We start from the raw sequence: 16,349 nt of genomic DNA, 5'->3' as shown, positions 1-16,349 counted from the left end.
AAAATACCTGTTATAAGAGGTGATGGATCTATTAATTATGATAATTATGCAACATTCATATATAAACTCACATCTTTGAATATATATAATCTTTATTTTTCATATAAAAATTGAAGATCAGAGATGTTAGGTAAATTTCCCATCACAGTACTATTAACACATGGATTAGTATTATGCCCAATTCTACCCAAAATATGTAAGAAGGTATTAACTTAGCACATTGTCCTCTGGCTAAACAGTTCTAGAATAATGGAAATATAGCAATTATTCACATTATATTTATTTCAAAGAAAATAGAATTTTTTCCTAAAGTACATTAGTAGTAAGCTATTAATTTTGAAAATGGAGACTTGTGAACTCTTATCTAGGGAAAAGCCAGTGACAAGTCAGTTGACATTGAAGACTTGCATGATATTGTATAGGAAAAACTGGTTCTCACACAAGATGTTAGCTCTTAATGTCGACATTTTCCTGATGAATTAAGAAATTCTCAAGAAGCCAGAGTTAAGGTTATATTTGAAGCTCCAGTGAATTCAGAATTCTTAGAAGATGCAACAGTAAAGAGAATTCTACTAACATAGGGCCAAGAACCCTTGAGAAGATTGTCTGATTTCTATGTTCATTGATGATTCTAGCTATCTCTTCATAATAGTGCTTTTATGGAGATAGATAGTCTTTGTTTCAAACAAGAAACATTGAAAATAAGGACTTATACTGTTTTGGTTAGAAGCAGCTTTCTTTTTGACTAAGTAAATATAAATACTAACTTTGTGGTGAAGGATATTAAACATTGGTCTATCATTCAACATTTATTTGTCAGTGGATTTATGCAGCAAGCTCTGAGAACCACTCAATGCGTTGGTGTGTGGATTGACTGGTTGAGATTTACAACCAGGAAATGGGAACCTTCCCTCTCTAATCTATGATCTCCTTTCTGCAGATCCTATCCCAGACCTATGTAGGGTGCCCTCTGTAGACAATGAAGGAATGAAAGCCATGTATTAATTCTGGTTACATGCCATCATCTTTCTCAAGGATAGAACACCTATCACACCACATACTTTGGAAAGGAGCTGTTGTAAGGTTTAATGCCTTTTTGCTGTGGTTGTTTAAACAAGGCATCCTTAGTGAACATACTAATGCTTTTCCCATTCTCATTTGGCTAATAACTGTCCATTGCTGGAGAAAGGATATTTGGACCCTAAACAAAGTGACTGCATCCTAGGAAAGCCCAAGGAGCCATGATTCTCTGCCAAGGTTATAGTTGAAACGATAATAGGCTTGGAACAGCTTTAGGACAAGGCCACATCGGGCACTCCAGCCTTTACTGAAGTTTCTACTCATCCCTCTTCCTCTTGCTTCTTCTCTCAGTCTTCCCTCCCCAACATTCCCTGTTCAGAAGCAATATTTTAAAATAATAAAATCAATGGATTTTGGGACTTCATAGAGGGAAAAATAAAGAGTCTCCAAATCTAAAAGCAGAGAGATATTTGAGGAGAGCAATTTTCAATGCACAAAGCCAGCTAAATCTCATTAGTAATGGGTCACAGTTTAATAGGAAGTCAATTTGAAACCACAGGCAAGGACTAGCCCTGTCCTACTTTAAATGGAATTTCCATTTCTTTTTTTCTTTTTCCTAGTCAAATCGAACTTTAAATAGATTCATTTGTGAAATTTCTCTTTTCTAACAAAAAAGTAAGCTATTTTATGTTTCTTCAAGTATTGAATGTGAAATGCTTGACCAATTTTACATGGCTACATGGGATAATCTGAGCAGCTACTTTGAAGGTAACATTATGCAATACAATAGCCTGTTAATTTCCTATCCACTTGTGAAATTCTGTGTCATTTTGATTATTTTATTCTCTTTAAAACCAAATAATGTTTCTTTTCATCTTTCTTTTAATTTATATTTATATATTATTAAATGTATTTATTGCTATTAAGTTGATAATATTACTAGCACTAGCAGAAGTTGTAGTAGTAGTGGTGGTGGTGGTGGTAGATATATATTCTAGCTTTGGATCCAAATCTCTCTTGGGTTTCTTTTATTATTTATTTGTTTGTTTGTTTGTTTTTGTATTTTAAGACAGGGTCTACAGAGTCTATAGGGTCTCACTGTGTAGATTGAACTCATAGTGACCCTACTCTTCATAGCCCCCCAAGTGCTGGGATTACAGGCACATGACACCACGCCCAGTCTCACCGCCATCTCAGTGTGCCCTAGAGGCAGGGCTGGCAAGGCAGGCCTGGGGATCGAACTACTGATCCCTGTGTTTGCCTAAGCAGGTGCTTTAATCCACTGAGCTATTTGGCCAGACCTCTTTGGTTTCTCTCTCTCTCTCTCTCTCTCTCTCTCTCTCTCTCTCTCTCTCATTTTGTCTAATTTTTTTTTTTTTTTTTTTTGTGGAGCAGGGATTGAACTCAGGCCCTTGCACTTGCCAGGGAAGCACTTAGTCCATTGAGCCATCTCCCCTGGCCCCTCTCTGGTTTCTGATCATAGTGAACTGGGCTGGAGTATATTTGGGGCATATGAGAGTTCCTCAGTGTAGGGAGTTGAATAGATACAGAACCTGTTAAGCTTACATCTCAGCCTCCTCACCCTGAGTCCTACCTCAACTTCACTTTAAAAAGTAAAAATCTAGTATGTGTATATAGAAGATAAAACAATGTAAAAGAATAGAGAGTAAAAAGCAAGATTTTATGTGCTTTTGCCAATTTCATTTCTAATTAATGTGTTAAATTGTGTTATAATTTTCTCACATATTCTTACATCCATGACCATTCATCCCAGATTATATAAGCAAATCTTTCTCATCGTCCATTGGAACACACACACACACACACACACACACACACACACTATCTCTCTCTCCTACCCCCAACTAAGAACTTTAATTTAGAAAACTTTATCAGCCCCTATGCCTATTTTACTTTTACAACAGTTTGCTAGTATTTAATCATGTAAGAAAAACATGTACAAAGACAAACAAAAACAGGAATCCAGTCAAGAGATGAGTTGTTGGGGGCAGGAGGGAAGTGAAAGGGGATGGAACAAGGAATGGTGATGTGCTATGTGCATGTGTCAGCTTCTCCAAGGGACCTGAACGGTACGTACTGCACACATATACCAATAAACTAAAATGATAAAAAGCATACATCCCACATCAGCAAATATTCCATTGATGGAAGCTGGTAGGTTTTTTTTTTTTTAAAGAAATTATGGGGCCGGCCAAATAGCTCAGTGGATTAAAGTGCCTGCAAGCAGGCGCTAGCGGCCAGGGGTTAGATCCCTGGGCCTGTGGTGTGGGCCCCAGCGGTGTGCTGAGACAGCAATTGAGACTGGGTGTGGTGTCACGCACCTGTAATCCCAGCTCTTGGGAGGCTGTAAACAGGCGCATCACTGGGAGTCCGATCTAGTACTGAGACCCTGAACATCCTGTAGACCCTTCCCTAAAATAGAAAAAAGAAAAAAAGAAAAAGAAATTATGGAACGCTGAGGTGTAACTTTCTTGTGTAAATATATTTGCAGTATAATTTCTGTTTTGTTTTTTTTTTTAATTAGGGAAGTTAGAGGTGATAATTCCTTCCCAAATGAAGGACAGACTAAATTTCAATAGCAATCAAAAGAGAAAAAAAGATTGAAGAGAGAAAAAACAAAGTGACAACCAAGAAACCAAATTATTCTAAGAGTGATCAAGAGTTATGAGCAGAAAAGATCAAGAGAAAAAAGGACGAAGGAAAGCTCGAACTGGCGCAGTTCCGTTTCTCCCTTTGTATTGTCGGCTAGAAGCCCGGCTCTCAGCTCCCTGCGCCCGGATCCCCTGGCCCCCCCACCATTGGAGACCTCCTCCTCCTCCCCTTTGCCGGGGGAGGCTGGGGTCAGGGAAGGCTTGCGCTCCCCCTAGAGGCTGGAGAGTATAGACCACACTAGAAACTATGCGACCCAGCAAATGAAAAGGAGTTTTTAAAGGAAGAATACCACTAGCTTGAAACAGCTGGTCATATGCGGGCCTCTTTCCTGGTGTCTTGATTCATGTGCTCACAATTTTACATAATTGCAGTGATGGCCTAGATTCAATTTTGTATTTGACTTTCTTCCCCACTTAATATTATATAGTAAATGTTTTTCCATGCGGCTACATAATCTTTCTAATTACCATTTTAATGACTTCATAATACTCCTTCCAATTCACATATTTAATTTATTTAACCATTCTCGATCGGTGGTCATTTTAGATTGTTTCCAGACTTTTTCTAATACAGAAAATGGTTCATGTAATATCTGTTGTTTTCCCGTATTTTAAAGGGTTTCTTAGATTAAATCATGTGTCGCAGGGTAGGCTTGATTTCATTGCTGTTAACCCACTGAGTGAGCACTTTGTACAATTCCTTCTTTACTGTCCACACGGCCACACTAGACCATTTAACCCTTGTTTGGCCATGTATTCATTTACATCTTTGGAGAGCTTAATATTCACCAAGAATTTGCTCTGGATACATCTTTCCTTGGTAACATCGCAACTTTTCTGGAAAACAGAAGCACCGGAAGAGAGTGTATCATGTTCGTGAAATTACAAAGAAATTCATGTTTTGTAAAACTTTAGCCTTTGGACTTAAGTACAATGTGGGCAGAAGAAAATGTGCCAGCATGAATCAGCTCTGCGAAGTGCGTGAGGAGAAGCGAGATGCGAGAGAAGCGGAGTGGGGCTGGCAGAGCCAGGCAGTGTTGAGTGAGCGGTTCACTGGCAGGAAGAGAGAATGGTGTGTTCTTAGAGTTCTTGGAATCAGACCATTTGTGTTGAAACCATAGCTCTGCCCTTTAGAAGCATAAATGACTTAATCATGTATGCTATTTGCTATAATAGGTATTATTATAATATGTTTATATTATTGCCCCTTTCTCTCTCCTTTATTCTTTTCTCATAGGCATGTACTCAGCTTTTAAAGCTCCAATGTCTCATGTACTTTTACTTTTCCTAAACTCCAGTAAAAGTAAAATTCCTTCTTACTCAGGGTCTCTAATCCACTGATCTCTTGGTGACCTATCTTTATTATAGCACCCATGACACGATGTGCTCTAGACTGCACCTGAAGTCTTTGGGGAAAGAAGATTCCTCTTAGTGTCTTCAGCATATCACATAGTACCTAACACATGTTGGAAATTGGGCAAACGTTTATTGAATTTAATGACTTGAGTTAACCATTTAAGTAATTATGGAGCATCAGCAGGAAGAAATATTATGCAGCAATTAAAAGGATAATTAAGAAGACTGCACACCTCGGTGGGAGTATATTTATGATGCTTACATTAACACACAAAATGATATCTGCTTTATAATTCTCACTGTCTAAAAACATCAGGGTAAGTACTAAAAGACCAAGAACATAAAAAAGCTACCTGTCTCTAATAAGTTCATTTCTACTGGGTAATGTTTGTTTATGCAGCAATAATCATGGTCTGGACTGTGTATTACTATTAATATATGTGAAGTGGTGGGTTTTTCTAGGGAATTTGATGAGGGGAACATAGTGACATTCACGGCGGGCTTTGGCAATGAAGTGTTGGTCAACAGAAAAGACATTGGATTGGAGATTTCTTTTTTCTCTTTATTAGTACTTGTTTACAGTAAATCAAGATTATGGGACTGTAAGATTTTTTTTAAATGAAAATTGAACTGCTAATTTCTATTCATGTATCAAAAAGAAGAGTTAATGCTTCAATTAAAAAAATTTTGACCAATTTGGCATGCTTATATCTGGTAATCTGAACAACTACTTTGAAGATAACAATACACAACATAACAATCATTGCTAATTTCTTATTATCTTGTTTTGAAATTCTGTATAGTTTTTAATGTTTTTTAAAAATGTATTCTCTTTAAAGTAAAAAAGAAAATAAGAAAATGAAAAGACATTGCATTTTAGAGAACTCATTAGAAATTTCTTTGAAGTATTGTGAGAGAAGAGATGGGACTAGAAAATAATGTTGAGTCATATTGTGGATACCTTAACTAGGTGTCTGATTCTTAACATGTGGAGTGTGAGTAATGGCAAGATATCACTTATGTTTTTCTGATAATCACCTTGTGAAAGCAGAAAGAACAGGAAGAACAAATGCAGGGCGAGGACAGTAAGAGGACAGCTGTTACCTGTCTCTGGTGAAGATAATACGACAATGGTGGAGCTGGAGTAGGTCGGATTTGTTACCCTCGGAGGAGGGTAGACAAGACCAAATGACTTGTAACAGGTAGGTGGAGGGAAAACTCAAGAGTGACTCTCGATGGCAGACAATGATCTGTACCAAAAGGAAAAGGAGCAGGTCTAAGGTAAGAGGATGGGTGGAGAAGATGTTGGGTTTAGTCTCTGACATGTTGAGTTCACATTGCCATGAGATGTGATAGTTACAGATGGCTGAATATCCATTCAGGTGAATGATTCTATATCCTTAGGAAATGACTTCTGTCAAAAAAAAAAAGTCTACTAAATGGAACTAAAAATCCCAGGTTCCATCTCCATGTAGAATTAAATCATTTTGTCAAGTTGGCTTAAAATTTAGGCTCCCCTTCACTAGTTGTGAGCATATTATTTACTCTTGTTTAGCCTCAAATTCCTCATCTGTAAACTGGGTAACAAAGATTGTGTCACAGTACAACAGGAAAGTGGAATGAGATAAAGCAAAAAAGACATCCACAAGTGAGACCCAATAATTGTACATTCCATCTCCACCTATTTCCCACCCCCTTTCCCACATATTATTTGAGAATAAGAGTACTTGAAATGCTGAGACAGAAAGCAACAGCTTTAGGGGGCCAGGGAGATGGCTCAGTGGAATAAGTGCTTCCCTGGCAAGCACAAGGGCCTGAGTTCAATCCCTGGTTCCGCAAAAAAAAATAAAAAAAATAAAAAAAAAATAAAAAAAAAATAATAATAATAATAAATAAATAAATAAATCAACAGCATCGAATAGTTATCGCCTTATTGATGACTACCTTATCTAATGCTGATCTAGTTGTTAACATATCAGTTATTAGCAAGATTCAGGATGAAGCTTGTCTCTTCATTGATAGCCAAATTATTTTCCAAGTAAAGGTTTATATTGGGGGAAGTATGAATTTTCTCAGTATGAACACCATCAAGATTCTGTCTATGTAGGGGTGGGAAGATAGTTCATAGATCTAAGTGCCTGCCTGACAAATACAAAGACCTGGATTAAATCCCCTGTACCATGTACTGTGGTACCCTACCAGTGACTGAGACCAGGTGTGGTGGCACATGCCTGTAATCTCAGCACTGGGGAGACTGGGTCAGGAGGATCACTACGAGTCTGCACTCCATAGCAAAACCCTGTGTCAGATAAATAACTAAAAAATCTTTTGAAAAGTGAGTAAAAGACCTAGGATTTGAAAATAAACCACATGAATCTAGAATCTTTAAATCTAACTGCTGCCTCTCAGGTAAGAAGGCATTTCCTTCCATTAAAGGGGAGGAAGAAGGTGAATTTAAGAGATATAAGAAATGAGGAAGTGTTGTGCGCCTATACATTTTAATTGCTGTTACTCATGAATCTTAAGTCTCCTGTTTCTCCATCTAGAAGGCCCAAGGATAAGCAAACAGGACAGCATTAATCTATGATTAAAAAATTGTGACCATTTACATGCAAATGAGGGCTGGCCCTATGCTTCTGGAAAACTGAAGAGGATTACGTGGAGTCACATATTTGGCAGAATTTCTTCCCTTCCAAAGTCTTCCAGGGCAAGTGTAGAGGTTCAGGCCATCTGCAAGGGTGACTGGGAGGACAACCAATGCTTGTGGTCTGTTTTAAAAGGTACAGTCCCATGTGGATGCCTTTGGTTGTGCCCCTTCATGCTTTTCACTGGAAAACCCTGTCAGTTTATCTGACTCAGTTTTGTCTTCCTTGTGAAGGCTTTCTCAAACAAGACTTGGTTTCTGTAGAGCTACTCCCATGATTGCTGATCATGTTCATTCATTCATTCATTCATTCATTCATTCATTCATTCCCTCACACATTCTTCCATTCAATGCATTCTCACTTATTTATTGCTACCAGGCCCTTCTGTAGACCCTAAGGAAAGTTTTCACCTGTGGTCAGAGCAAACTAGAGAGACAGAGGCACTGTTCTTCCTTGAATCCTATTTTTTAAATAATCATTTGTTTACTTATTTTTTATGCATACAGTCAGACTCATAGTGATCCTCCTGCCTCAGCTTCCCCAGTGTTGGGATTACAGGCATGCACCAGCTCACCCAGGATTCTGGGGTTGGCACGGCATGTGGTGCTAGGGATCGAACTCAGGACTTTGCACTTGCCAAACAGGTGCTTAGATCACCGAGCTATCTCCTCGGCACCCTGAATCTTATTTTGATGCAAGAAGACAGATGAACAGACAGATAAGAAAGACATACACATAATTGCAGAAAATGATATATGAAGTGAAAAAAATAAAAAAAGAAGATTGGTGGGTGGTCAGGGAATCCCTTTTAAGGAATGTTTTAAGAACAAAGGCCTGGATGAGTCTAGGACGCCAATCGTGTAAATACCTGAGATCAGAAACCTAACCAGCTACATCATAACTTCTGATGATATGTATGCCTTGTGAGGGCAGACAGTCCCACCAGGAACAACGAAAATGACTGTGGAAACAGTGATGACGATGTCGAGCATCCGTAGGGATTAGTTTGTGATTTACGCTTATTCCTCACAATAGTCCTGTGATATTGTTTTATCTGATTAGCAGATCCAATCAAATCCTCAAAAACTAAAGTGAATTGTTCAAGGTCACACAGCCAATAACGGATGCTAGCTGAAATTCCAACTCCAGCTTGTCTCCCAATCCTGCATCCTTCAATGGCCCCTTTTCTCTGCATCCCAGCAGTGAACATAGGGTCTGACACTGCTAATGCTTAACAATATGATGAATGGATAGATGGGTGATTTCATTACCCTCAGTGTCTCATAAATGCCATCTCATATGATTGTTTAAATTTCTGGCAAGTTGGAAGCTGTATTATCCTTAGGCATTTGTCAAATCCTGTGTGTCTGAGAGGATAGTAAGATAGCGAATGAAGCCTTCACAGGTAAGTAACTTCATTGTTGAAGGCCACATATGGACATGAAATAAAGCATGGTGACTCTTTACTTCTTTCAGGGCATATACAACTCTTCAGCAAGGAGAATTTTCTTACTCCAGATCCTTAAACACAGACATACACACACACACACACACACACACACACACACCAGAGACACAGTCCAAATCCAACACTCATGCATACATACCATGAGTATATCATAACAAGCAAATAGACACAGTGTTACACCAAGCTGTCTATATTTACACTCATGTGACCTCATGCATAGAGAGGCAGTACCAAACACAGACAGCCTCAGATATGTCCAAGAAGAATCCTGGCTACATCAGCATGAAGCAGGCAGCATTTCAAACAACTGCCAGCACTGCATTCTTAGTAGCTAAGAGAAATGTGTTGTTTCTCTCTTCCTTAATGCAATATCCATGTTTTCCATATTGTTAGCCCAGAGCTACCTAACCTCTATGCTACATTTTTTTTTTTCCTTTCTTAGTTACTTCTAGCAGGGCTGATTTTCTGCATCCTTTCCATTCTCATCGGTGGAGGTCAGACTCTGTCAATCATACCCTGTGGTATGATTGCTCTTTTTCTAGAACCTTCAAGAAAGTTCCAGGCCCTGGAATGCTGTGTGTGGCTCATGCCCTCAACGCCTTTCCACCTTTGCTCAAATGTCTCCTTTTCAATAAGGGCTGTTTTGACCCAACATTACTGCCACAGGGATGGCAGTGGCAATAAAAAGCGTTACTGCTAAGCACCTGAGAAGGCCTCTGCGTAATCCCTGGTGATCTGGACTCATTTGCTCATCACCGCAGTTTTGGGAGGTAGAAGTTGTAACTGTTTTTTAAGTGGAGCAAAATTGCAAGACAAATGAAATGATTTATTCAAGGTCACTCCTGCTACCTCTTCCCTTTCCTGGTCTCATTTTCCAAAAATCCTTGGAATGTACTTCTCCACTTCAAGCAGAGCGTGGCACAACATAGGTGTTCAGAAAGATATGTTCAGTGAATGATTGAATGAATACTTAATACCTGATTTTTATTGGACAGCAATCATCGCTTCTCCTATGCTGTCCTCTGAGACATAGGCATCACATCATTTCTGTTTTTGCAGATTTAAAACATGGGAGGCTTGGCAAGTCTTCCTTCAAGGCACAGAACTCCTCCAGAATGAAGTAGACAGTTATGTTGTACTTCTTCCAAGGGGCCACAGATAGAACTCCTTTCTTTATCTCAAAGGATACTGTGGTCACCCTAGTGACTGAAAACTTGATCGGGACCCTAGAGGAAGATGTGATCATTTGCTGTGCCCATATCTTCAGCACTGTGACCTTGACTTGATGGAGAGGAATTTTCTATCTCCCCTTTCTTTTCTCCAGTAGCTCTAGACTTGACTTCTGGAGCAGACCATGTCTCATTATCATGGGAAAAATCACCTAGCAATCTACAAGACTTCCTTGGGGGGGGGGTTGTGGGGGGGTAGGTGGGAGGGGAAAGCCTCAAGACTTCTGTGCTCTTAGCTAACTGATCATGGGCCAGTGTCCTCCCATGGAAACTTTTGAGCCTGGAAACCTTGGGAGTCCCAGAGATCCCATGCATAATTCTTCTTTCACTGGAGAGTCTCCCTTGTTCAACAATCTCCTCAGTTTTTGTAGCCACCGTTGGAGTTACTGTAACCCGTGACTGCCTGAGACTGAGCACGATCTGTTATGCAAACTCACTCAAGCTGTGTCGTTGCTCAGAGGATGGTATGAAGGGCTGGCTAAATAGTTCAGTGGAGTAAGGCACTGCCTTAGACAGGTACAGGGGCCAGGGTGCGATCCCCCACATGCTGTGCCGGCCCCTCCCCTGGGGTGCATTGAAATGGGAATTGACACTGGACTTGGTGGCACGCGCCTTTAATCTCAGCACTTGGAAGGCTGAAAGCAGGAGAATCACTACAAGTCTGATCTACATAGTGAGACCCTGTGGACCCTGTACCCCATTAGACCCGGTACAAAAAAAAAAAAAAAAGATGGTATGAAAAAGGCAGAGGCTGAGGAAGGGAAGCTGGAAGCTACTGTGGAAGCTTCTGCACACTTGCACACTGCACATCTCCTCCTCACCTGCACACATGTCCGCTCTCTGTCTCATCCTGCTGTCTCCCAAGTTAGAAATCTGCCCAACACCATCAGCTTTCTCATCTCTAAGTCCATATATAAGCTCCTCTACTCCCATTTTTTTAAAAAAAAAATCTTCACATCTCTTCTCCACTTCTTTCTTTCCATTATCAGTTACCCTCTCTGTCCTTAGCCCATACTCATCATTTTTTACCTGGAGCTCACACTCCCCTAAATGTTTTTGGCATACAGATATGTCTTTTCCACTCACAGATATAGCCCCCTTACTATTTCCAAGTGCTAACCCTGTCATCAATCTGCTTTACTGAGAATAGTATCGATGTGCCTTTTCTAGAATTACAAAGCCCTAGTGGATATGGCTCACATTGAGCTCTCCAACTTCATCTTTCTGGTACCTTGAGGGCTGCTGGTGGCCAGGAAGACTACTGCCCAGTGATACTTGTTGTTCCTCAGGCCTATTGTGCTACCTTTTGATGTCTCTGCTCCATCTAAAACACTCATTCTCTTTTGCTATTGGCTAACCCTAATCACTCAATATCCACATTATTGGGTATCAAATCCATTTGTTGAATGACACAGAGATCTCCTCAGTACCTGAAGTTGTTCCTTGCTGCTGTCTTCCTCTCAATCTAACTCCAGATGTTTTTTGTTCATTCTTCCCTTATGGGATCATTAATCCTACTGAGGAAACTCTTACTATTCTGTGAACTCTACTTAGACTGAACTCTGAAGCAAAGGTTGTGTTGGTTTCATCCTACCTCGGCCAGTTCTTGACTCAGAGTGTGGAGGAGAGGCTTTGTTCTTTCCATCAGTGCTAGTTCTCTTTCAAAAGCCAGCAGAGGTGATGGGAAGGCTTCAGAAAGCATCAGCATAAATAGCTGCAGTAAAACCCAAATTACTGGGAGAAAGGCCAAAGCATAGCATGGAAAGATTTCTCTCCACAATGAATGCTATAAGTTGCAAATCATTAGAGTCCCTTAACAATATTCATTTGAGCAAATCACCAGGCTTAGATTTTCAGAGCAAAGATAATGCTCCTTTATTTAGTCCACACATAAAAGCCTGCACAAGTGACCTCCTGGGCAACAGCACAGAGGTGATCAGGAGGATACAGTGATTCTTAGACATAAGACTTGTTTGAATTACCTGCTCATGTATGGAAAGGGAGGGTGGCTCAGATATCTCTGGACTTTAACCAGTGAATATCTGTGATGCTCTTCTTCTTGGGCTTGCGCATCTTCATTAGCATTCCTTCATATCCAGGGTTTAGCTTGTTCATATTCATCCCCAGAAGTCCTCCTCTTCCTCTATTATCCATTGTCAAAGGGCCTTGGAAGTTTAGTACTGTTATTTCATCCCAGGAAGAAAAGATGTAGGGAAAGAGCCTCTTATATGTTGAGAATTTTAGGTGATGCTATTGGGGGATAAGTAGTCACTAATGATTGGTGATTTTCCAGAGTTTACCATCTTTAATATACAACCCAAGAATTCAGCCAGTGTGCTAACGCTCCTAGCAGGGCTCAGCAGATTCTTTTCCTATCTCCTTTGCTTCATATAGGAAACAGCAGATTATGAGTGGGAAGAAAGTGGTTACTTCAGGACTTTGCTCCAGTTGGGAGCATAGGGGTTACTCAGAAATGCCTTCCTTGCTGGCCTGTGGGCTGGAAAAGAAGAGCCCCCTTTGGCTTGTCTGGAGGTCACTGTGATAAGGGGAAAGAAACTCCCAACCTGAAAGATACCTGGGCTGAGTTTGTGTTCTCTAAAACTGAAGAATGAATTTTACAAACAAAGAAAGTTAAGAGTGCAATATATTTTTTGGGTGAGAGAAAGGTTCTTTCAGAGAGGGATGAAAGGGCACCCAAATGGGTTGCCCAGGAATCTACCTTTTCTAGGAATTTTTATTGAGAAAAACCAAGAGGTGAGGAGGGCCTAAGGCGAAAAACATGGGAACCTGCTAGGTGGGCATAAGGTAGGCTAAAACTATGGTCAACCAATAAGATAACAAGTACAAGTGCTCAGATAAAATTGATTAAATACGGGACCAAGTGGGGAAGAGAGTCGTGTAGGAAGTGGGCATGAATACAGAACAGAGGCTTATCCTGTAGGGGGTTCGGTTAGTGACTCTTCAAGACTTCTTTGAAGTGATTATCAATCCTAGATGCTCATCTTTAAGGCAGTATGTATTTGTTTGATCTTCTGTCTTGAGGTCTGGCCACAGTGCGAGTATCGATCTCTCTCACAGTTGCAAGGTATCTTGTCTTCCATACTGGTTCCTGTTAAGGGCCTAGCCCTGTCTACCAATAATATTTTTATCTAATTAAGCTGTGTGTAACAACTGGTTCTTCGTTTGGACATCCAGGTCTCTAGGGTTTTTTATCCTGGTTTGGAGGTATGAAAAAGGAAACTTCTGATAAGAATGTCAGACCTTTTAACTAGAACAAACAATAAATTTAAAGGCACTCTCATCTTCTTGTCCTTTTTTTCTTCTGGGGCCAACATTATTTTTTATTTACTTTCCATCCCAGCAGAGTGAGTGTTCCTTAAGGTTATAGCTTCTGAAATACTTTATCCTGTATACCCCTGTGGCCAGTCATCCAGGATGATATTATCGGTTGACCTAATTCTGATACCTGCGTATCCTTACTCAGTATACTTGGGCAAACTCTCTTTAATTAGGGAGAATTGGTCCTTCAAAACCATCAAGCATTGGTTGGAGTCTCAATGCAGTGACACTTGGTTATCGAATGTCTCCAAGCTCAAATTTTTCACTACCTCAACAGCAAAGTTAAAAAGAAAATCTACAGGGTGTCAGTAAAACGAAAAAGATTTGTATGATCTAAACAGGAACTAGGATATCATGTGGTGTTAGTAACTTTGCTCAATAGTCGGTTGAGCTTGAAATGCACCTTAAAATACCCAGTGTGGCTGAGAGTGAGTCATGCATCGCATCTTGCTGCAGATACAAAGGGGTGAGGTTTCAGTCTAAGCACTGTTCTTGGCTGGACAGTCTATAGTGCTTAAAACATTTGCCACTGTAGATTTTTCTTTTGCTGTATTTGCATGAAATATTGTAACCATGACTCCACAGAAAGCCAGTGAGCTAACACCACCCATCAGCTAAGAGAAAGACTCTGAGAATATGATCAAGGTAAAGAAAGAAATCATGGTGAAATTTGTTCATTTTGGAGAAAGGAATGTGTATGCATAATCTTTGAACCTCAGAACCAAGTATTTGCTTTTCTGCTATTCATATGGGAAAAATACGTTCAGGTCTTGAGCTTTTTGGTGTTCAAACATGAACTTGGAATGAGTTGAGTTTGACAACAAAGATATCGATGTACTTCTGCAGTCACACTGCAGTCCTGAGCCTCCCTGGGACCAGGAACCCAGAACCATTCCCTACCTTTGCTTGGTATTGGAATTAAGGCCTCTCATGTTCAAACCAGGGCTGCAGATGCAGTTCAGAAACTATGTCTGGGTAAATATTTACTTTCAAAATTGATTTTATGGTACTATTTTGATGCATATAGTGATCATATTCATCTCAGGGAATTAAAGACTATATATCCTGATTCTTTTTCTCTCTATTCCTCTCCTCTCCCTTCAACTCTTCTTTTTCTTCTTATCTACAAAAGCTTTATTTTCATTTTTTCCTTCTATTCTTTTTTTTTTATTTTCCTTTTCTCTTGTGATATCATTTCTAGGTTGCACTTGACAGTAAAATAATAAATATGGAAAGGGAAGAATATTAGGGTACTGGCACTGGGTTTTTTGACATCTCACAGTGAGTTAGGGAATCAATGCAGACTGGAGAGGGTTGTGGCCAGGGACTGATTGCTATCAACTCCACATCATATTTATTTTCAAATTAATTCTGGAAGGTGGGAAGAGTTGTCCCTGAGACTTGAACTCAAGATCTTCTGATCCCTGAGCTAGAATTCTTATGCATTATGGTGTCTCACTGAAGCATTTAAAACCAAGCATTTAATATTTAACATCCCATAAGCAAAGAACAATGGCTTTACTCTTCTCTCTCTCTCTTGTCCTCTCTCTCTGTGCAAGTGTGTGTGATAAATGTTACAAATATCATTTCTTATAATAAAGAAAAATCTACTTTCACACCATTGATGGCATCACTAACCATTTATAGATTTGTATAGGGGAAATTAGAAAAAAAAAGAGACTGCAAATGACTGCTATTAAATGCTGTGCGAGAGTTCCCATACTCATTCCAGTACGTGGAAATACAATATGGACACAGAGGACAAGAGATCTCAGTGTTTGCCATTGAAAGGTCACAAGTGCTAGCAATTGCAAGTTGCAGTTCACCCTGTAAGTTTTTAAATCACCTTTTCTATTTACTTAGACAGAACAGCAGATACAATAGAAAAAACAGAGATTTAAATCCCCAGCCTGTTACTAAATGAGTGACCTTGGGTAGGTTGCTTAATCCTTGTGACCCTCACTTTATTCAGCTGTATTGTTTGCCTAATAGTACCAGCCTCTTTGTGCTTTCAAGAAGACAGGATGACCATGCAGAGATAGCTGCACCTGGAACAAACTTTGAATCATCTGTAATAATACTGGGGTCTGCTAATTCTTGCAGACTCCGCTCAATTTGCAGAATCTGAGCTCTGGGTATGGAAATCACAAGGCCCTATCTTTTGGTCTTGGAAAATGTATCCTCTACAGTCTCAGTTTTATTATTTATGTGAGTAAGAGAAAGAAATATTTGTAATCATCCAGCTGATCCTGGTTTTTTGAGGGGTAGGGGGCTCCGGGCTTGGGAGACTCAGGTCAGATTCAGATTTAAGATCTCAGATAAGATGTTCTAAGAGACTGTGATATAAAAAAAATCCCTGAAAGAGAAATTAGCTGGATGTTAGGAATCTCTGAGGTAGAGAACCAGAGAGGGGAAGATGTCAGAAGAGAGCAAGGGAGACTGGGATTGGTGGCATGTACCTATAATCCCAGCTCTTAGGAGGCTGTAAACAGGTGGGTCATTATGAGGCCAATCTAGTAGTGTAACCCTGAACACCCTGTAGACCCTTCCTTAAAATACAAAAAAAGAAGAAAAAGGAGGAGGAGGAGGAACAAGGAGAGGAGGAGGAGGAGGAGGAGGA

The sequence above is a fragment of the Octodon degus genome, unplaced genomic scaffold (assembly GCF_000260255.1).
Source record: "Octodon degus isolate 3935 unplaced genomic scaffold, OctDeg1.0 scaffold00037, whole genome shotgun sequence".
NCBI lineage: Eukaryota > Metazoa > Chordata > Mammalia > Rodentia > Octodontidae > Octodon > Octodon degus.
The sequence above is the reverse complement of the archived record's forward strand: the minus strand, read 5'-3'. Positions refer to the sequence as shown.